This window comes from Pecten maximus, chromosome 12 (assembly GCF_902652985.1).
Source record: "Pecten maximus chromosome 12, xPecMax1.1, whole genome shotgun sequence".
In the NCBI taxonomy this organism is placed as follows: domain Eukaryota; kingdom Metazoa; phylum Mollusca; class Bivalvia; order Pectinida; family Pectinidae; genus Pecten; species Pecten maximus.
In genome coordinates this window covers 21,481,929-21,506,866 of record NC_047026.1, presented here as the reverse complement: position 1 = coordinate 21,506,866, position 24,938 = coordinate 21,481,929, and positions in this window count along the sequence as shown.

The following is a 24,938-nucleotide window of genomic DNA, read 5'->3' as shown; positions in this document are numbered from 1 at the left end:
CAAAATAGGACTGAGATGTAAAATCGAAGACTTTCTTCTGTGAATTCTAAAACATATAGTCTGCTCCGTTTCGCACTGCTTATGGTCTTTGTGTTTTTCCTTTCTTCCCAGTATCGTTTCCCGTTTCTTTCCTTAGCTCTGTTGGTATCACCTCGACAACCGCCCAATATATCTGTTTGTTTGTATTCCCTTAACAACCGCCAAGGTATGACTGGCTGTTTGTATTCCTTTGACAACCGCCAACGTATGACTGGCTGTCTGTATTCCCTTGACAACCGTCCCAATATGACTGGTTGTTTGTATTCCCTTGACAACCGTCCCAATATGACTGGCTGTTTGTATTCCCTTGACAACCGTCCCAATATGACTGGTTGTATGTATTCCCTTGACAACCGTCCCGATATGACTAGTGGTTTGTTTCCTCTTGGCAACCGTCCCGATATGACTGGCTGTTTGTATCCCACTGACAACCTTCCCCATAAGACTGGTTGTTTGTATTCCCTTGACAACCGTCCCAATATGACTGGCTGTTTGTATTCCCTTGACAACCGTCCCAATATGACTGGTTGTATGTATTCCCTTGACAACCGTCCCGATATGACTAGTGGTTTGTTTCCTCTTGGCAACCGTCCCGATATGACTGCTGCGGGATCATTAGAAAATCACGCACACTTCTTGAATTTTGTTTCGTTTCCGATAAATCTCTTCGTGTGTTTTATTATATGTGTTTGTTAATGGCTAATCACCTTCATCTTTTGATCAATTGTTTTTTTAGTCTATTAGTAATTAGTTTTAACATTTCAATTATAATTGTAAAAGTATTGATATTTCAAATTGTTTTTGTTTAGTAATTGTGACATTCAATGGGTTTTATGTGTACAAACTTTTTATCTCTGAACAATTTCAAATCTTAATGCTAGTGATTCAACTGAAATTATATGTCATGAGAATATTCAACCTTGACGAATAACCAGGAAGCTAGATACTTCTCAGCCTTTATCAATTTTTTAGTGAACACGCATAACAAGATTAATTGGTTCATTTCACCGGATTGGACACACGTTATGCGAGCTTATTACAGGACTGTCCTTATAAAAATCAATATTGTAAAGTTAAGTAAAGTAGCCTATCAATAAACAATAGAATGCCATAAGAATGAAATGGAAAATCAAATTTCTTCAAAAAACTAATACCTAATTTCCATAATTTCCACATTTTTGCATGTTTTTGGCATTACTAATTCAAATCATGTAGGTAAACCGAAATTGGCAATTCCGTAGTTAATGATCACAGAATAATGCCTTTGTCTAATTTATAATTTATTATCTTTTTTGTTGTTTTTTAAGCGACAACAATCCAGATTAACGAATGTATCGATCCATTTCTTATATCATTTCGTCAGGTTGGTAATGTAAATATGATATAAGTTATATAACACAATCAATATGATGTTCAAATATCATTTTGGTTGTGTTATATAACTTATATCATACAGATATATACTCCCGATTTTTTTTTATGTCATTGCCAACAACTAGGCCTATGGCAAACGTTATCTTTTGATATGTTCGGGCTTCCCTTTGCCTGAAGGACAAAACATTTAATATGATCTTGATGTTTCAGTGAGTGTTTCTTCATCTTTCTTCTTTATCATATACACGGAACATTTAGGCCTTGTAACACTAAGGTGATTTATTGTAAATAAGCATCAACGGATGTTTCACGCCATTTTGATGCTGATGAATACAGTTCGAAGCATTTGTCATAATTTGATAATACTTGTGTACTTAATTATAAGTATTTTATTGCGTTTGGATTGGTTTTCGAAGACACAGTTTTGTAGTTTGATAATTTTATTTCCACAATTTTCCACGTTTTCTAAATACGAACTTGAATTGAATATCAAAAACAAAACAAGTCTATATAGATAATTATTGAAGGCTTGTTATACTCTTGAAATTTAAGAATTGAGGAGATTAAAAAAGACCGAGAAAAATAGTCACATTTACCACCGTAAAGATTTGTCCATAGATCACGAGTCTAAATGCGTCACAAGGCCATTCCAGGACCTCGTCTCTCTTGTCCACAAGACATCCGCAAATAACACCTTGGGAAAAAGAACACGTACAAAACAAGACAAGATTGAAGTGACAAACAACCTCGTCGGCTAAACAGCCGGGAGACATACATCCGAATCTGTTGTAAAATCAAACATTTCCGATGGGACCCTACTTACACTGATTAGACAGTACGACGAACATTTACAATTCACATAGGGCCATTAATTTAAGTGTAATTACAGATTCATTAAACCACAAAAATACAATCATGAATATTAAACTAAGTTAAGTGATTCCAAATTAGACAAAACATTATTACTCATTGGTCGACACGCCGATTTATTTAGGTACTTCCGTAACGCCGTGTCACGTGTATATCACTAGAACCACAGTCTTTAATTGGTGTACAAAAGTCGACTTCTTATTTATCTTATCAGTTTAAATACAATTATTTTCAATTAGATCAACCTGTATTACAAAACTAGTTTCCTCCTCTTATTAATTGGGTAATTTGTATTGTGTATATCCCACAATACATTTGTGTTATCGCTGTAATGAGAATTAATCACTTTTCCATTAATTTGGAGTTAACAGTAAACAGACCGTATTTTACCTCAAGGTCATGCGTATTTAACACGTGTACATCGAAAAAAATGGCACCCATGTCGAATCGTAACCTTTACAACATAGAACTGTTGAAATGACTCAAAGATACTTTGATGATGCTTGAATAACTTCATTGAGTATCAGTGAATGATATGTATCGGGGAAAGATCCACATTGACTGGTGACCAGTTATGGCCTTATTAACAGGTAGGTGTCAGCTGGATGTATTTTGGGAAGGAATGGGAAGCTGTATGTCAGACCGAAAGAAATCTTATCTGAAATCGCAATTATATTCCCCAAGCGTTCATTATTTAGCTTTCAATACAAAACTATTTATCACATGTATAAAAATAAGCTACAATTCTTGGAGTAATGTATAATGTTGTAAACCCACATCACGTGGAAAGATAATCACTTTGTTGAGGTATTCGACAATATTGGCTCACAAATATTTCTGCCAAAAATATCAATGTTTATACCAAGCCGGTACCATTGAAACCTAATTAATTGAAGTGCAATGTATTAAAATGGATAATTAATGATTTTATCTTATTACGTGGTGCAATTAAGCTTTACAAGATTGTAATGACGTCAATGGGGTTAAGGAGATATGGAAGGGACCCAATCTTCCCCGGAAGAAATCTGGATGTCAATTAATTACAAAGCATGAGTCATAATCAAGACGCTGAAAAAGGGCACAGCTGAATTAATCGGTCGACATTACGTTCTATCCAGCAAAAACTTAATCTTAATTTGTCGTGGTATTTAAATAGACAGAATGAATGTACTACTGTGCAAAGTGATGTTGACGATCGTACAAATAAGCTGTCGGGCACAATCAGAAGTCATAATATTAGCTAACAAAGTCGACCAAGTAAATTTATTATGGTTTTAAATCCAAAAGTGAAAAAATGCATAATATTCAAAATCATTTTAATTACTTCACAAAATCCCATTTACATTCACTGATACTTATGTTAGCCTGGTTCATGTTCAGACACTGACGCCAGTGTGTTGCAATAGGTTGACTCGCAAAGACTATTGAAAGTAATATTGTCGTTAAAAGGTAAATTTATTGAACTCTTGTCCACAATATCACATTATTACAAACTGTTATTCTGATATCATGACGTCCCCCGACTCCTTTATAATATTGCTTCTAGCTTTAGTTGAACAATCTGAAATATTATTCACCTCATAAAAGAAAAACAAACAAAAAAATGACTGGATATTGAAAATTAACAATTGGGAAACTGGAATCATCAATCTTATCGTACAGCTTTGTTGTAAGCTGATCCTGCCAAAAAATACTTACAAAACCCTAAAACAGACCTATAACACATGTCCACAGGGTCAGAGGTGATGGCTCTTATTTAACAGACTTGATCCATCATGAAAGTTGCCAATGGATTAAAAATGACTACATAGAATGCCATAATATATGATGTCGTCACAGATGAGGGAAGTCCAGTTAGAAATAAAATCCAAAAGTTTTATTTATTTTTGAAATAGTCATGTCCTGGTATCGCTCTACAAGTCAGACCATTGTACAATATGTCAATTGCAGCTTGTCCATAAAACTAGATTATTTGAAAATGCCGTCTCTTGAGCGCTTTAACAATATATCAGAAATGTAGCATAATGGTTCTTGTTTGTTACGTATTCCACGTGTTCCCCCACTTCTACTAAGGCCCACAGGATGTATGAACAGATCTAGATTGCACGAGTGCGCAGATACGGCAGGAAACTGATCAATTTCTATACACGATTTTGATGAGTGCAAGTCATTACACCTGATAACCAACAATATAATGTATTATATAAGTTGCAGAAGTTGTTGAAATTATCATTTTATACCGCATCAGCATTACATATATAGATTTCGCGCTGTATACAAGATAAGTTCGTTGAATCCTGTACGATTCCTTCATAAAATTAAATGGCAGTTTCAGTCAAGGTGTGTACCGATAAAAGACAATTGATATGTTACAATAAATGTTTGGGTATTTATTCTAAGTACCATCTCATGAAATAGAATTCAAAAACCAATTACATGCATTATCTGTTGTTGAGTTGCATATTATTGACGTTAGCAAGTATGGGGTATACAGGGTCATAAATTCCTTTATTTTTTTGTTACATGATTTCTTTTTTTATACAGATCTTCAATGTTTTGAACTACTACTTCTGATTTAAAACTAGGTGGATAGGCAATATCGCACAGTAAGCATTTCCTTTTCATCGTCATATATTGTCTTATCTATTTTTAAATAGCTGTTTCATTTCTTTGTACTTCAGTGCTTGAAACACGTCATATAATGTATTATTTGAATTTGTGACAATTACTATAACATGGAGGAAGAGAAAATTGAAAATTAAAAGAAATAAATTTGATCTATGTAGTTTGCTGATTGAGATCTATTACCGGCACGATTTATTGTCGTCAAAGTTAAAAGTTTGCTATCTCTATAATAAAGCAATCTGAAAAAACCGTTTATTGCTTCAGGGAGTGTAAGGCGATATAACAGCGGTACAGCCATCATCTAACAGGTGCGCTCTGAAAGAGCATGCGTATACCCAATCTCAATAATCGAATAATGACAGTGGAAACTAAAACTGTTAAGATGATATAAAGTTTAATATGTTTGTAACGAGCATACACCATATGTAATATAAAGACAATTTCCTTGTTGTTCTGACTCATGAGAATATTATTGAAATTATAAAATGAATTGTAACGACGTAAAAACCAGTTTGATATGAAGGTAGGCAGTGTCCCTCTGGGTCTATCGATAAAAGTACAGACAGCCCTGTCCAACCGTATGTTCTGAAGTGGAAGAAAGAAACTTGGAAATAAAACATACACTTTTTTATACATATTAGATCGTAAATTTATTTGAAGAGCTATTAAAGAAGGTTTCAGGAATGCTTGTGAGTGTTTACAATACCCTAGATAGCACTGACATATATCACGTGCAGGCACGTGCTTAACAGTTCACGATGACACTTGTGGCGGCACAGAGTGGATATCGCTATCTTCTCTGATCGATTTATAGCATAAAAGCAAAAATCTTACATGTTAAATGTTGACATCGCTTCTTCCGATATAGAGTTCAAATTGTAGTCAAGTGCGATATTTGTCACGTGACACTGGCAGGTGTAATAGCAATCCATTTATTGGCAAGCTGTGTTGCTTAAACCACGGAAAACTAAAGCACAAATAATGTTTTAATCCTGAAAACCTTGCTGCATAATGTACAGGCAGTGCATCAGTGACTAAATGCGCAGGCGCAATAGAATTTAAAAAAAAATGAAAGTAAAATACAGTTAAACATCAAGTGTCAATTGCAGGTTCGAGGAGTATGGTCAGTCTGTTTAGTACCACAGACTGATCATTTAAAGCAATGTAGAGGTATCTTTAGACGTGAGAGATTGTTTGGGTTCCCTCTACTTTAAGGACATTGTGAAAACTAAAATAAACTTTCGGGATAAATTTCCATTAAAGTTGCATTTTGCATTGCAGTGACTTACATAAACAGGCTAATCGACCGGAGTTACGTCAACCTACGCCAGAGAATATGCATGGTGGTCTTCATAACGGAATTGTTGTTATTTACTCTACTAGAAAGGCATCCTTCAAACGTCTACTATAGTGACTATAATCTAACTGTTGTAGAAGCGAACTCACTTTTGTTGCATGTAATGCGCATGTGTAGAGAAACAAGAAGTTACAATGCGCATGTCTAGTCGACTTTACTCAACCACTTTGTCCGACTATAGCAAAGAGACTTCGGTTGAGCATGCGTCACCATATGGAATATACACAGATGTACTCACATTAGACGGAATGGCCTAACTATAGTAATAGTTGACGCCCGAAGTAGGCCGATATCAGTAGCAGTAGTGTGATGATGGACGAGGTATCTCCCGGTGTCAATCCAGGTGTCGATTCTATCTCCTTACGCGTTGACGCAATGCTTTTAATACCTATTTCCTTTTAATGTCGTTTCCATATTTAAGACACATTTAAATTGTCTCGATCGAAGGATAATGGCCACAGTCGCTGCATGTTTTCCTCTTCCTATATTGACTAATAAAGGTAACTTATTTGGTGATCAAATTGTTGATCGTGTTAGGAACTAATTAGTACATTACATCAATGTTTTGTGTTGCTTGTGGTTGTTTTTTTCAAGTTTTTCCATTTGCTGTATGTTTTAAAACTCTTTTTATCAGTCACTAACAAATTATTTTGATTGGTTGTTTTTTTCTTTAACTTTACAGAACTCCCTATCGAATATCTAATAGAAGTCTGTCTGTTATTATCTCGTTATTTATTTACACGACACAAGATGTCGCTTTGAAATTTTACGTACTATCACGCGAGAGTCGGCCACAGGGAAGATATGATCAATGCAACCAAGACAAGAATGCTATGTTTTACGATTTCAACACGTTGTCAATAACTGGATGGTAAGTACTGCTGGTAGACTTACATGTAAATCCCCAAGATTTGCCATGACCCTGGATGTCACATCTTAATTCTTATGGATCATGGCACCGGTTCAGCATATACAGACTATTATCAATCCAATTTAAACTTATCCAGTCTCCAAAATTGATTAAATTATACGGTTGATGAAAATGTTCTTCCATAATTGAGTATTTACCAACTTTTCATTGTTTTGGTCTCATTTGGTCAGTTTATATCGACGAGGTAGCACACTAAAGTAAACAAGACAAGAGGCTTTTGCAAATGGACAAAATCGGTGAAAGAGCAATGATCCAATATTTGCAAAAAAAAAAAGGTTTAACATCTAAGGATATCCATAATAATATGGTAGCAACACTAGGAAAAGATGTCCCTTCATATGCTACAGTGAAAAGGTGGGTGGCGGAATTCAAGCGCGGCCGACAGAGCTTTGAGGATGACCCCGTCTTGGAAGGCCTGGCAGTCACAGAAAGATATATAGCCAGTAGAGTTGCGCATTTCACAGAAAATAGTACATTTCATTCTGACCGAGGACCTTGCAATGAGAAAGCTTTCGGCCCGATAGGTACCAAGACTTCTGACAGTTGATCAGAAGCACACCTAGGCTACATTATCACGTGCTAATCTGTACCTTTTTGAGGAAGATCCTGCCAACTTTCTTCAGAGATTCGTCACTATGGATGAAACATGGGTCCATCATTTTACCCCAGAGGCCAAACAACAATCGAAACAATGAAAGCACACTGGCTCTCCCTCGCCAAAGAAGGCAAAGACTGTTCGATAAGCTGGGAAGGTTATGGCCTCGGTTTTCTTGGATGCAGATGGTATTCTGCTGATAGGTTATCTCCAAAAGGACAAGCAATCAATGACACGTACTATATTAAACTTAAGCGTCGCGGAAAGCTCACTAACGGTGTGTTATTCCATCAGGACAATGCCCCTGTTCACAAGTCTGTCATTGCCATAACTGCCATTCACAATCGTGGCTTTGAATTGATTGAGATTCCGCCTTGTTAACCTGATCTCGCTCCATCAGACTTTCATCTATTTCCAAAACTTATAGCTATTTCATGCTCTCACTTTCAGTCCGATGATAGCGTCATAATGGAGTGGATGACTTTCTGAACAGCTAAAAAAGGAGTTCTATAAAAGTGGCATTGAGACCCTTAAACACCGCTGGCAAAAGTGTATAGATACTGAAGGGGATTATGTTGAAAAAAAATACAATATGTCCGGCAAAATTCAAATCCTTCAATATGAGATTCACAACTTATCAATCAACCCTCGTATCTGTATGATATTCAGTATTCCCTGTCTATTACTAAAATAATATTGTAATATTCTTTGCATTTGTTGTTTTTAGTTTTGTTAAATCACTACAGCATTTTGTTAGTTCATTACATATTAACTTTGACAAATGATTTTGATGAGACAAATGTGTCAGACCCAAAATCCATGTGCTATGGTAATACTGTATATCGTTCACAGTTGTATAATTCTGAATTTTCAGCACGTTCTTTTAAGTCCACCTCGGCGATAAACTATTGATTCAATTAATTGTTTTTGTTATCATTTTTATCTATCATTCTTTAATAATATTCTAATATTTCAGGTTGTAAAATTCTACTGGAATTGATTTAAAGATATTTGGATAAATTTTAATGTTTTTTGACAATTCCAATAATTTAGATAATTATAACCCCAACATTTTCAGAACTTATGGCTATGTCATTAAAATGAGAAAATGTGTTTTTTCTTACAGAATATGTTCTTGATACTTTGGAGTACATGGTAGTAATTTTTGAATAAGATGAAAAGATAATGTTCAAGTCTATAAAAATATTTTACTTTAATTAAAACTGCCTATTTTAGATGTTGATAAGAAATGTTCGTGAAGTTGTGTCTATTAAAATAGAAACCTGTTTTGATAACAAATGATATAAAAATGTCTCTCTTAGAACAATATTTCATTTCCCTCTGTAGTATGGTATATAATTCAGTAACGAGGGAGCACAGCGTTCATTTAAATAAGCTTATGGCTGTTTGGGGCGTCAAAGTTGCACTTTTGGTTAAAGATTACAATCTTTAAAAGTCATACTGCGAAATGAGGATAAACCAATTTTAGAGTACACAATCAAATGTACAGTATAGTTCTGCAACTTGCTTCCAATAACTGTGTTAATTAAACTGTTTTATGAGGTTTCGGTATCAGATGTATTCATTTTGAATTATATTAAAAAAATAACTGAGTTTTTGCGATTTATTTTTGCGATCGTGCACGTACTAGTAAAACCGAAAATCATACCTGCCCGCAAAATCAACCAGTATTTCCCATACATACTCTGTATTACTCTGCGCCCTTTCTAAGCTGACATATCAAAGTGAATTGTGTTTGGCTTTCTGGACGTGCAGTTTCATGTTCCCCGTATTAGCGATGATTTTTTTATTCACGTTGTTTGACTTTGTCCAATTAATGTCTACAGCTATTTGAATGATGTAACATTCCCTAGTTAAACCCCGGGTTTAATAGAGCAGTCGGATGGAGATAGATGGATCATATACGAAATGACTGGCTTGGCGTGTACGGGGGAAATAATGATAAATGGGAAGGTAACGAGTACAGTTGACACAGAAGAAGTTCATGAAACACCGTTCCAAATCCTCAAATAACGAAATTATCTTCTTTAATGCGTATATATTTAAGAGAAATAAATGTTTGAAAACATAGATAATATTTTTAAGAGAAAGACCATGGCGTGAAGAAGTACGAACCAATCTCTCAAATCATGGTGGAAAACAGGATGTTATGTTCTCATAACAGCAATAGACCAGTTTTGGACTATGAAAGTGCGCTCGTACCGTACATTGGCCACGTTGTACTTTGTGATATTAGGACGTCAGGATAAATAGGTGATGTCAAAACATTTAAGCCGTCATGTTATGATGATTTTTGTGGAATAAAGATTATTGTAATATCAGTGTAATACTGAATTAATTAAATGAGTTGATAATCCACAAGTCTTCAGAGAGGTGACACGTTGAAGTATTTAACGAATTAAAACCCATGTGACATATATAGTAACCACGAGCGTAAAATCATTGTTATTAATGCTAGTAACTCGTATTTATAATAAAATCAGCAAAAATTCTTAATTTAGGCTAATTTTGACTCAAACGGTACGTTTTCAATACCAAGACAATCATGTGACGTCATAAAAGCGCCAATTATATATGATGTCAAAAAGGTATGGTCTTACGGTATTATGACATGGCAGTATTACATAGGGGAACAAACCAATTAAGCATAAAACGCAATTCTACATTTATCCTCAAACCTCAACTAACCATCACTGTAAGTACAGCTACTGCTAAAAAATACCTTACTAGTATAAGTCCTTATTACGTCACGATAATAATTCAAGGCCAGGTCATCAGAAAATAACCATAAGCGCCATAGTTTTACAGTTATTTGGCGAATTAATTTCCTAGAAGACTACAACTTACACATTTCCGTGGAGGATTTTCTGTCTAGGTACATATTCGTTTGAAATACAATCTTACTATCATACTTTCGGCGCCAATATTTTGTAAATTGAATACTGCATGCGACTTGAATTAATGATGCGGCTATACGTCCATATTGTTAGGAATGGTAATACAGGCAATAGCAGATCTGTGTCTATAGACGGAGACAATGCTTACTGTAACAATATAGTAACACATAAATGGTCATGGCTGGTTAAACAATGGTCACGGTGGATAAAGAGAGGCTGCAACTATCTTAACACCAGATGCTCTAATATTTTGCTATATTGCGCCAGGTCATCGCTCCAGTTATATTCCATGGGATTAATACAATTTTGTATCTAAATATCTCTTCGGTCCGTTGACAAATAGTATTAGAAAATTTACCATTGAGTAAAACGTTACGTCGGAAAACGAAACTATTTAGATTCAATTTTATTCAAGGTAAGACGACAGTTTGTGATTCAAAGACAATCATTGAATTCAGACTCATTGGGTGAAATGTCCAAACTCCGTAGACAACTTGTGACTAACACTTAAGAAAGAAAAGGTCATAAATACAGTGTACAGCAGCGTCATTTATGTAAAATATAGTACAATGACAACTGATAAAACATCTATAACAGACGTTGAATAGCAAATGTAGCGGATGTATCAATCGGAACCCCTCGTCATTTTCTTCGAAACTACGTTCGCAGACGGAGGCGAGGTGTTCCGATTGGAAACAACGTTCGCAAACGGAGGCGAGGTGTTCCGATTGAATAGCTTCCCTGGAGTTCGTCCCGGCGAGCTAAAAACAGCATTGCATAACGAACGGCAACATCTACAGGTAGCAGACCACAGAAAGACTGCCTGGCCATGGGTGATTTTTTTATGTTAAGCAAATAACTCCTGTATTATGATATGCATAAAAAAAATTCAAAAAATAAATATACACTTTAATTGGTATATTCATTATGCTTTACATTTGTTAAAACTAAAATAAATAAATTGGTTCCGTATTTTAAATATCGGATTTTCCGAAGGTGTGTTTACATCGGAAATTTAGTTTTGCCTACAGCGAAAAATGGTGCCTCACAATCAAGGTAAGATTGCGGAAAACACATAATATACAACATATGTCAAAACAAGATTAATTCTGTCTTTGGGATAGAGATTTTTAATTTCAAATAGGTTTCAGAAAAATATTGAAATTATTATATTTGTGAAAAGTGTACTTATCCTTCAGAGCAGTATTAAAATTGCAAATGTGGTATAGATTACAAATACATGTATATATACTTTATATATAGGTAATATGTAGGGTTAACTGGCTATGTTTACATATCTAAAACATGTGCCTTATTTTTAGAATTGGGCATTTTTATTGTACACTGCTACCTTCAGCAGTGTCAATTATACCAGAAATATAGCATTGTATAGCGTACGGTAACAGTGTCATTTATAACAGAAATATAGCATTGTATAGCGAACGGAGAAATATAGCATTGTATAGCGAACGGTGACAAATACAAGTGTCATTTAAACCAGAAATATAGCATTTTATTATTTTTCTTGATTTTTTGCCACTTTTGATTGGCTGAAAAGAGGTCACGCGACCACCTATAAAAAGCGATATTGACCGCTGTCTCCGGAAAAAAAACGATATTGCACGGTTATTTTTAGAAAGCATCTAGATCACACGAGGGCTTAGCATTTTGTACGTACGTTATTGATACAAGCGTTGAGCGACCTGAATAGAGTGTAAACATCAAAGATGGCAGACGACAACCTTTTCCCCAATCTGTCTGAAGACGATATCAACAATATTCTTGAAAATGCCGACGCTGTTAACACGAAGCGAGCTACCAATACAGCTGTGAAGCTTTTTCGCCAATACCTTACAGTCAGGAGCATGCAGGAAAACTTCGAGGTATATTCTCCTGTATAATTGGATGACGCACTGTCAACTTTTTATCTTGAGATGCGTAACAGGAAAGGAAACTTTTAAGAAATAAACATTGTTGGCCTATAGAAGCGGCAATTAATTTCATATTGAATATTGTTGTCTAATTCATATTGGTCTTTTCATTTATCTTTTTGGAATTGATATCTAGAAACCAAATGACAATTACTTTGAACTAACGTTTAAGTCTATATCGCCCGATATACAGCTTTTTTTCACAAAATCAAGAAAAATAATAAATCAATTATAGCATTTAAAATTCGGTCGATACATGGTTATATCGACCAAAGAAAAAATATTGACCTCGGACTACGTCCTCGGTTAATATTTTTTCTTAGGTTGAGATAACCATGTATCGACCTCATTAAAATGCTATATTTGTATAGTATAGCGAACGGTGACAGTGTCATTTATACCAGAAATATAGCATTGTATAGCGAACGGTGACAGATACAACAATGTCATTTATACCAGAAATATAGCATTGTATAGCGAACAGGGGCCGATACAACAGTGTCATTTATACCAGAAATATAGCATTGTATAGCGAACGGTGACGGTGTCATTTATACCAGAAATATAGCATTGTATAGCGAACGGTGACAGTGTCATTTATACCAGAAATATAGCATTGTATAGCGAACGGTGACGGTGTCATTTATACCAGAAATATAGCATTGTATAGCGAACGGTGACGGTGTCATTTATACCAGAAATATAGCATTGTATAGCGAACGGTGACAGTGTCATTTATACCAGAAATATAGCATTGTATAGCGAACGGTGACGGTGTCATTTATACCAGAAATATAGCATTGTATAGCGAACGGTGACAGTGTCATTTATACCAGAAATATAGCATTGTATAGCGAACGGTGACAGATACAACAGTGTCATTTATACCAGAAATATAGCATTGTATAGCGAACGGTGACGGTGTCATTTATACCAGAAATATAGCATTGTATAGCGAACGGTGACAGTGTCATTTATACCAGAAATATAGCATTGTATAGCGAACGGTGACAGATACAACAGTGTCATTTATACCAGAAATATAGCATTGTATAGCGAACGGTGACAGTGCCATTTATACCAGAAATATAGCATTGTATAGCGAACAGTGACAGTGTCATTTATACCAGAAATATAGCATTGTATAGCGAACGGTGACAGTGTCATTTATACCAGAAATATAGCATTGTATAGCAAACGGTGACAGTGTCATTTATACCAGAAATATAGCATTGTATAGCGAACGGTGACAGATACAACAATGTCATTTATACCAGAAATATAGCATTGTATAGCAAACGGTGACAGTGTCATTTATACCAGAAATATAGCATTGTATAGCGAACGGTGACAGTGTCATTTATACCAGAAATGTAGCATTGTATAGCGAACGGTGACAGATACAACAATGTCATTTATACCAGAAATATAGCATTGTATAGCAAACGGTGACAGTGTCATTTATACCAGAAATATAGCATTGTATAGCGAACGGTGACAGATACAACAATGTCATTTATACCAGAAATATAGCATTGTATAGCAAACGTTGACAGTGACATTTATACCAGAAATATAGCATTGTATAGCGAACGGTGACAGATACAACAGTGCCATTTATACCAGAAATATAGCATTGTATAGCGAACGGTGACAGTGTCATTTATACCAGAAATATAGTATTGTATAGCGAACGGTGACAGTGTCATTTATACCAGAAATATAGCATTGTATAGCGAACGGTGACAGATACAACAATGTCATTTATACCAGAAATATAGCATTGTATAGCAAACGTTGACAGTGACATTTATACCAGAAATATAGCATTGTATAGCGAACGGTGACAGATACAACAGTCATTTATACCAGAAATATAGCATTGTATAGCGAACGGTGACAGATAAAACAGTCATTTATACCAGAAATATAGCATTGTATAGCGAACGGTGACAGATACAACAGTCATTTATACCAGAAATATAGCATTGTATAGCGAACGGTGACAGTGACATTTATACCAGAAATATAACATTGTATAGCGAACGGTTACAGATACAACAGTGTCATTTATACCAGAAATATAGCATTGTATAGCGAACAGGGGCAGATACAGCAGTGTCATTTATACCAGAAATATAGCATTGTATAGCGAACGGTGACAGATACAACAGTGTCATTTATACCAGAAATATAGCATTGTATAGCGAACAGGGGCAGATACAGCAGTGTCATTTATACCAGAAATATAGCATTGTATAGCGAACGGTGACAGATACAACAGTGTCATTTATACCAGAAATATAGCATTGTATAGCAAACGGTGACAGATACAGCAGTGTCATTTATACCAGAAATATAGCATTGTATAGCGAACGGTGACAGATACAACAGTGTCATTTATACCAGAAATATAGCATTGTATAGCGAACAGGGGCAGATACAGCAGTGTCATTTATACCAGAAATATAGCATTGTATAGCGAACGGTGACAGATACAACAGTGTCATTTATACCAGAAATATAGCATTGTATAGCGAACAGGGGCAGATACAGCAGTGTCATTTATACCAGAAATATAGCATTGTATAGCGAACGGTGACAGATACAACAGTGTCATTTATACCAGAAATATAGCATTGTATAGCGAACGGTGACAGATACAACAGTGTCATTTATACCAGAAATATAGCATTGTGTAGCGAACAGGGGCAGGTACAGCAGTGTCATTTATACCAGAAATATAGCATTGTATAGCGAACGGTGACAGTGCCATTTATACCAGAAATATAGCATTGTATAGCGAACGGTGACAGTGCCATTTATACCAGAAATATAGCATTGTATAGCGAACGGTGACAGTGTCATTTATACCAGAAATATAGTATTGTATAGCGAACGGTGACAGATACAACAGTATCATTTATACCAGAAATAAAGCATTGTGTAGCGAACAGGGGCAGATACAAGAGTGTCATTTATACCAGAAATATAGCATTGTATAGCGAACGGTGACAGATACAACAGTGTCATTTATACCAGAAATATAGCATTGTATAGCGAACGGTGACAGTGTCATTTATACCAGAAATTAAGCATTGTATAGCGAACGGTGACAGATACAACAGTGACATTTAAACCAGAAATGTATCATTGTATAGCGAACGGTGACAGTGTCATTTATAATCAGTATATATACTGAAACAACACTTTCATCTGCATAACAACGACACCATCAGAAACAGAAATTTATGACAGAAAATAAAGAGGTACAGGAACATGTTTGTGTCGGCCAAATAAAAAGTTATAACAATCTGAACAGGGAAATGATAAATATTAATGTACTTTCTGTTATTATGAGAATTATAAGAAAACTATGAAATACACATCACAATAACACATACATTATACCATAATATACAAAGTCTGGCAGTAATTGTCGAGCACACTCCATGTGGTGTGTCTAATGGGATAATTAACGCCACAGGATTCTCAGTAATTGTATAAAGACATTTCAACTTCATTGTTCCTACAATACCGAAAATAGATTAACATGACAAAGAAGAAAATGCTTTAGCGCGCTCTTATACAGACAGCAGAATTGAATATTTATTTTCATTTATTTTAGATTTAAAATGTATCTTTTAAATCATCATATTGTAAATCCCATTGATTAAATAACAAAATTGATTTTCGTAAAGCGTGGTCGCTATATTCCCCGATTATATTTCAATTTTAATTGCGTGGGTAATCCATACGGCGTGTGCCGTAGTCGATAGAGATTTATTTATGGTATTTGTCTTTTGTATAAAAATCCCAAAAGATGATAGGTAAACAGTGTCTTCATGTACATAATAGTATGGAGCGAATCTGAACATGTCGTTACAGATGTGCAATTTGGGTTTAAGCCTGGTTTTGGTACACGTGATGCAATATTTGCATTACATAGTTTAATCACAAATACTTTACAACAGAATAAAAAATTGTACTGCGTATTTGTCGATTATAGTAAAGCATTTGACAGTGTTTGTCACGATAAACTCTGGCTTAAATTGTGGAGAAGTGGAATTAGAGGTAGGTTGTTAAATGTAATTAAGTCAATTTATGATAATGTCAAATCCTGTACTAAATTAAGTGGGAAATTATCTGCTATGTTCGACTTGCATGTCGGACTTTTACAAGGGGAATCTTTATCGCCGATACTATATTCGCTCTTCGTTAATGATATGGAGAATGCACTAATTAACTCTAATTGTCATAGCTACCAATTGCAACTTTTAAATTTATTTATTCTTATGTATGCTGATGATACAGTTTTATTCACTGAAGATGCTAATGATCTCCAAAATATGTTAGATTGTCTGCAAACCTATTCCGATAAATGGAATCTAACAGTTAACATAAATAAAACCAAAATTGTTGTTTTTAGAAAGAACAAGCGTTTGACGCCTACCGAACATTGGACTTTTCAAGGGAAGGATATAGATGTAGTTGATACTTTTTGTTATTTGGGATTAGTTTTTAATTATAATGGAAGATTTACTGTGGCACACAATACATTAGCATCGCAGGGAAGGAAAGCTTATTATCTTCTCAAAAGTAGAATTAAAAATTATATGCTTAATGCCGAAACTAAATTATCACTATTCGATACATATGTGTCATGTATACTTAATTATTGTTGTGAAGTATGGGGACATCACCCAGCACCTAAGATTGAAGCTGTACATCTTTTATTCCTTAAAGGATTACTAAACGTGAAGAAAACAGTCAATAGCTCCATGGTGTATTTTGAGACTGGTAGATATAGTTTACATGTACAACGAAAAATAATGATCATGAAGTATTGGTTAAAGTTGTTAAAGACAAATAATTGTATATTGAAGTCATGCTATGTGGCACTGCTAGAGCTCAATATTAAAAAGCCTAATTGTAAATTAAACTGGGTCTATGAGATAAAAGATGATTTATGTAGACATGGCTTTAATTACGTTTGGATTGCTCAAAATGTTAACAATGAAAAACACTTTTTAGAATTGTATACGCAACGCTTGCATGACATATTTATACAAGATTTACATAGTTCCTTTAATAATTCTTCTAAGTGTCAAATTTATAAATATCTTGCGAATGACTTTGAACTTCAATATTACCTGACGAAATCTCTTAATTCCAAAACTAAACAGATTTTAAGTAAATATCGTATGCAGGCACACTCTCTTCATATTGAGTCCGGACGCTATAATGCAGTTCCGAGAGGTGAGCGAATTTGCACTGTGTGTAACAACAATGATATTGAAGACGAAATGCATTTTATTTTATTATGTCCTGCGTATGTAGAATTAAGAATTAAATTTTTAAAGAAGTACTATTACAAACATCCTAGTGTATTCAAGCTAATAGAATTATTTTCATATAAAAATATTAAAACATTACGTAATTTGGGTAAATATTTGGTGCATGCAACAGATCAAAGAAACAATCTAATGAATTTATGAACCTATGCGGTATCGTCTATAGTGCTATATTGTACTTCATTATTTTAATGATATTAATGGTAATGAGTATTAATATTAATTTTGTACATGTATAAGGAATTATCCTCCGCCATCTTGGGACATTCTATTATTATGATTCTTGTATTATGTATTGATATATACCTATATGTTATATGACATTTGGTAAATAAAAAACTTGAAACTTGAACTTGATCTAATTATTAGTCATACTTCAAAATTTGGAAAGTAGAACATCACTTAATAGGAACGGATGATAGAGGCGTGACTATAAAAATATATGCTTCAATGAATGAATGAATGAATTTTTTTCAAATACACGTATTGAATACCGTTTTCAGAACGGCATTTCGGTCTTGATTGCTTCTAATCCAAAACTTCATTTGAAAAGACTTTCAGAGACAGCGTTTTCAGGTTCAGAGTGGTCGTGTTTTTAGAACAGAAAGTCTTTTTATTATTGGATAAAAAATATTTAATGGGTGTATAATCCGATTTGTTTTAAAGGTCAAGTTATAATGTAAAGATCGAGGTGTGTTTGGCCTTTACATCTAAACTAATACAGCTACTGAGGTGAAATTTAGCAATGCTCTACATTTGTATTGTCGCTTTGACGCTGACGAACAAGGAAATGTCACTCTATGTAAAACTTACATGCAACTGTTCCTTGAAGTGGCTCCGCATAACAATACCCAAACTCGCGGTTACCATTCCAGAATAGCAACTTACATATCATCTATAGAAGAATAATCTATCTTTGACGAAAAAAGTAACGATATTAAAATTACAACCTTCACTATAGCTGCGATAACGTAGCTCTGGACGACGGACGGACAATTTCTGACAGATGGTCGTCATCAGATCTGCCGAAGAGCAATGTAGGCAGGGTATGAATATTCGTTCTACCTTCACTATTGCCAGGCTATGGCAGTCGGGATGACTATGGGTATTAACAGGTATCTAAATATCAAGGTATACGGCAGAGGAAGGGCAGTCTGCAGTGTCTTTAATAATTCCATTACAAGATTTATTACATGAAACTAGTTCTCGAAATTCCTGTACTGTTCATCAACAATATAGAAAAAAAATTATTTGGCAAGTATCGAAACAAATATTTTTCGAATTACTAAAACAGTTCAAGCATGATTACCTTTATCTTATTTTAAACGTCTTAAACCTCTTATTTCACGAAAGAAATCCATGTGAATTCCTCCCAACACTTATTTCATCAAAAATGTTTTCGAACAAAGCACATTTCTTATCTTTATTGATTTTTTTCTCTTGTTAGTACAATCGGTTATATTTTTCTCATTTCTCGAGCCAGGGTTATCTATTTGAGGTGTTTCAATCAAATCTGAAGAATGTCCGTGTCATCATAATGTCTCGCTCTATGAGATTATAATTGAATCTTTCACCAAGTCCAGATGAGATAGGCCGATTTTAACTCTAGCGGGAGATTCGTTAGTTGCCAAAAGGAAATGTGTTTAGATGTAGAATAGTTTAACTGATATGCCAATCTTTTGAGATATCATGCATGTTTGTACGAGAAACTTCAGTACGTCGCAGACGGGAAACAAAAACGTAATATTTTAGTGATGTTTCAGGAAATGGTATACACAGGTGATATGATATACTAACGCATGGATGAATCATAATGTTGGGTTTTCCATAGGTGCATTGTCCGAGTTAGTTAATGGTATTGAAATGCAAAATTTACCTCTGCTAGTGTTTTTGTTGAATCAAGCATAACCAATAAAAACCCATTGCAGTGATGTGAAGCATTTCGTTGATCCTGTGAAGTAAACATAGTGTATATGGTCACATATTTCATAATAGTGACCTTGAACACATCATTCATTTCTCAACTTCGCTAGCCAAGGGTGTTCAATACGATACTTTCCTTTTCATCGATGATTCCTTGTTACCTGCTGGCAAAATATCTGGCATATGAGTGTTATGGAACTTGAAAAGATGATCCTTGAAGTTTTTAACATATCTGATACCTATGATTTTAAAGACATGTCATACGTATTAGGAAACTTTACAACACTCCAAAGCAGGTACCTACTGGCCAAAGGCGAACACCCTGAGTTTTCTAGAACATAAGAAGAGTTTTAAAGGAATTATTCACAATTGAACTATTTGACCTTAAAATAAGTTAAGGTCATTTCTATGAGGAATTTACTGATCAAAGTTAAGTTCCCCAGGGTCATTTAGAATTTGAGAATAGAATTTACAAATTATCTTGTAACTTTTTGGCCCCTATGACATTAAAAATAGTTCAGTGTCCTTTATTTGAGGAAACTTCACGCCACTCTGTCCTGGGGCCCCCTGCTTGCCAACAATAAGTACCCTGGGTCTTCTAGAACTTGATAATAAGATTTTGCAAATGTTTTTTTAACTACTTGGCCCATGTGAAAATAGGTCAAACCATCGGTGTGAGACAACGTCATAGCGTTCTTTAGCAGGAACCAACTGGTCAGAGACGATGTGTATCATGAGTCTTTCAGAATTTGAGAAAAGATTTGCAAATTATACTGTTTAACTATTCAGCCCCAGCTATCTTGAAAATTTCAAAGTTCCAAGTTGACGGAGGACAGACACATACCACTTCTTGCCATGTAAGCTAACAATACATGGGTGGGCCAATTTATCGTTGCGCTAATCCGTTAAAATCGTAATGTACTCAAATTTGAGTGTACCAAAATTAGCATGATTATAGTAAGTTACTTTAGACTATTGTCCAACTAAATACAGATAATCATTAAATCAAAATACACATTGAATTGATGGCAGTGATATAATTAGCAGTATCAGAAGTTTCGATGTGCGTCTTGTACTTTTGTGGTGATGCCGACATTGTACACTAGTACATCAACCAACGAGTGTCGATAGATACATTAGCTAATGATACAGAGACATTTCCGGGAATAGACAATATATATATGTGTGTACTAAAACATACACCAATTATCCATTTACACGTTACCTATTGCAACAAAAAGCAATCTATGACTTACAAAGTACACGCCCCATCTCTCCTATCCGTAGACTACTAGTGACAGCATAATACCCCTGATCCGATCGAGGATTGTCATAGCTCAAGACCTATATATGCTCTGTTGTACGTCAGGTCTCTTGGCTCCGTTACTAAAGCATGCTTTGGTTAACTGAAAGGTCACGTGGCATTCTAACGCGGTTTTAGAAATAGAGCTCGAGAGTAAAACAACAATAAAAGTGTGGAGATTGGTAATGAACTCCAATCAACAACTCTCCTGAAAATAACAGTTTTATCTGAAATGATTTTCAGAGAATGCATAGAAGAAATATCTTGCATATCAATCAGGGTTTGTAAAACACTGCCCTGATGGGCAAAAGTACATTTCCAGGTCAGACACATTACGATCGTATGTTACTCACCTACATCTCGTCATATCGTGCTTAACGTAACAATGTAGGAAAATGTTCGTGTTTGCCTGTTTCATTAAAACTGATAGAAGTAGATGAAATAGACATTGATTACAATCCTTTTTCAACTAGAAATAACGAACTGACGACAACAAAATTATAAATAGATACATGCAACTTGTCACTTAACAAGACCAGTACGTACGATACATAGCCATATTTAGGAGAAGATCAGCGAATGTTTGCTATTACCATGGCAAGCGTTACGAAGTGGAAAGAAAACAAGAATACGTAAACTAGATACAAAGAACAACAATCATTCATTACAGGCTAAAATCGAATAAAAAACCAAAACAAAAAATAATACAATACATGTATACCAATTAACGTATTAACAAACAATGCAATATGCTAATGAACGCAACACCAAACAATACAACATGCCAATGAACGCAACGCCAAACAATACAATATGCCAATGAACTCAACGCCAAACAATACAATATGCCAATGAACGCAACACCAAACAATACAATATGCCAATGAACGCAACGCCAAACAATACAATATGCCAATGAACGCAACACCAAACAATACAACATGCCAATGAACGCAACACCAAACAATACCATATGCCAGACCCAGAATACCGAACGTGTGATAGTGGAACCAAGTCAACGCGGACTATAAAAGGAATGAAGGCAGTGCAAATGGGTTGGATGAACAGGGTTCTTTTTTTCTTCAATATATCTGAACTTCCAAGAATTCCTGAACATACCATTTTCAATTGGAAAGTATTACAGAATTAAAGAAGGGTTTCTTAACTTAGATTTTTCTTAAATCGATAAATGATTTCTAATTTCAAAAAATGATAAGGAATTTCCTAAAGATAGAGAGAACGATGAAGACACTGGAGCCCAGTTAGTAGGTCCATATATAGTTAGTCAGATATTTTGTTTCACAATACCATTAGCTGTGAAGAAGTGAAGCTGTCTAAGCTAAGAACCTGACGTTTGGAAAGACCTAAAAGTTAGCAATAAAAAAACGTAAGCATGATAAACTAGAAAGTCGTATCTTTTCCCATAAATTACGTAAAGGTCCGTTGTTTGATTGTCGTGTATCATCATTGATCGACGACGGAAGATTATAAACATGGCAAAAAGCTTATTTATCCCCGCAACAAAAAGGAAAGGTACGCCACAAAGTGAACCCGTGTAGGAGTTACACGCTACTGTTACGTAACATTGGCGTGACGTGGGTAGATATGACTGGACACGGGGAATATTTATAGGCCCAACACAATTTATTGATGAAACGGTCGTATAAAAGGCAAAAGCTTACATCATTCTGGCGATATGTCGGCACGCGTAGTGTTAAAATGTGTTTAACAAAAGTTTATAGTATAAACAAGAATCGGTGTTTATTCTTGTCTAGACATCAGAAGATGTAATAGTGATATGGGTTCAAGTGACCGGGGTTGGTAGAAGTACACAATACAATTCTGATATAAGTAGAAAGTAAACGATTCTGAGCAACATGACCTCATAAATTATCTGTCAATTAGAAAGTGATTCCATGGAAGTATTTCCGTATTCGACACAGCGGGTAGGAGCTATGTGAAATACGTGAAGGTAAATGGACTCATCTTGGAATGATAAATTTTGCGATGTTGTATCTACGTAAAGCTATAACCACGGTCTATAAACAAGTAGATGTATTACTCGGCAATCTTTCAGTTAGCTGGCGAACATTTCCAATAAATCTTTTTTGGAACATTTTGTTTTATCATTATTTCCTGGTGTTTTATGTGAGTTTGGCATCACCGTATCTTTGATTTCCAATATGAGATACTAGAATCATTACTGTTCCACCTTGGTAGTTTGATAGGTTATTACAGTGCCATTGTAGGTTATGTATTCAACGATATGGTACAGGGCGGAAACAGGCAAAATGAGTATACACTCGTCGGGGTTAACAAATTGTCATGTAGTACAATGTACCCTTTTTGAAAATGTAGTTACCCTTCTTAAGTCCCTTTCGGAAATTGCCAGTGTCAAATTCATTTTGAATCATATGGAGGATTTGACAGATTTATATCGATATCAAACGGTTATTCCCCACACATCGTATTATAGTAACAAACATAGTCACAATTCAAATGCATAATATCCTAAAACTATTCAGACAATCCCAAAACTAGTCAGACAATCCCAAAACTAGTCAGACAATCCCAAAACTAGTCAGACAATCCCAAACTAGTCAGACAATCTCAAACTAGTCAGACAATCCCAAACTAGTCGTACAATCTCAAACTAGCCACACAATCTCAAACTAGTCAGACAATCCCAAACAAGTCAGACAATCTCAAACTAGTCAGACAATCCCAAACTAGTCAGACAATCCCAAACTAGTCAGACAATCCCAAACTAGTCGTACAATCTCAAACTAGTCAGACAATCCCAAACTAGTCAGACAATCTCAAACTAGTCAGACAATCCCAAACTAGTCAGGCAATCCCAAACTAGTCAGACCATCTCAAACTAGTCAGACAATCCAAAACTAGTCAGACGATCCCAAACTAGTCAGACAATCCCAAACTAGTCAGACAATCCAAAACTAGTCAGACAATCTCAAACCAGTCAGACAATCCAAAACTAGTCAGACAATCTCAAACCAGTCAGACAATCTCAAACTAGTCAGACAATCCAAAACTAGTCAGACAATCCAAAACTAGTCAGACGATCCCAAACTAGTCAGACAATCCCAAACTAGTCAGACAATCCCAAACTAGTCAGACAATCCAAAACTAGTCGTACAATCTCAAACTAGTCGTAGAATCCCAAACTAGTCAAACAATATCAAACTAGTCAGACAATCTTAAACTAGTCAGACAATCCCAAACTAGTCAGACAATCCCAAACTAGCCAGACAATCCCAAACTAGTCGTACAATCCAATACTAGCCAGACAATCTCAAACAAGCCAGACAATCCCAAAATAGTCAGACAATCCCGAACTAGTCGTACAATCCCAAACTAGTCGTACAATCCTAAACCAGTCAGACAATCCCAAACTAGTCAGACAATCCCAAACTAGTCAAACATCTCAAACTAGTCAAACATCCCAAACAAGTCAGACAATCCCAAACTAGTCAGACAATCTCAAATTAGTCAGACAATCCAAAACTAGTCAGACAATCCCAAACTAGTCAGACAATCCCAAACTAGTCAGACAATCTCAAACTAGTCAGACAATCCCAAACTAGTCAGACAATCCCAAACTAGTCAGACAATCCCAAACTAGTCAGACAATTTTCCAAAGCAAACACTGTAAATAGCTACAAAGTATGATAAAATCAATTGTTTCCAAACATTTAAA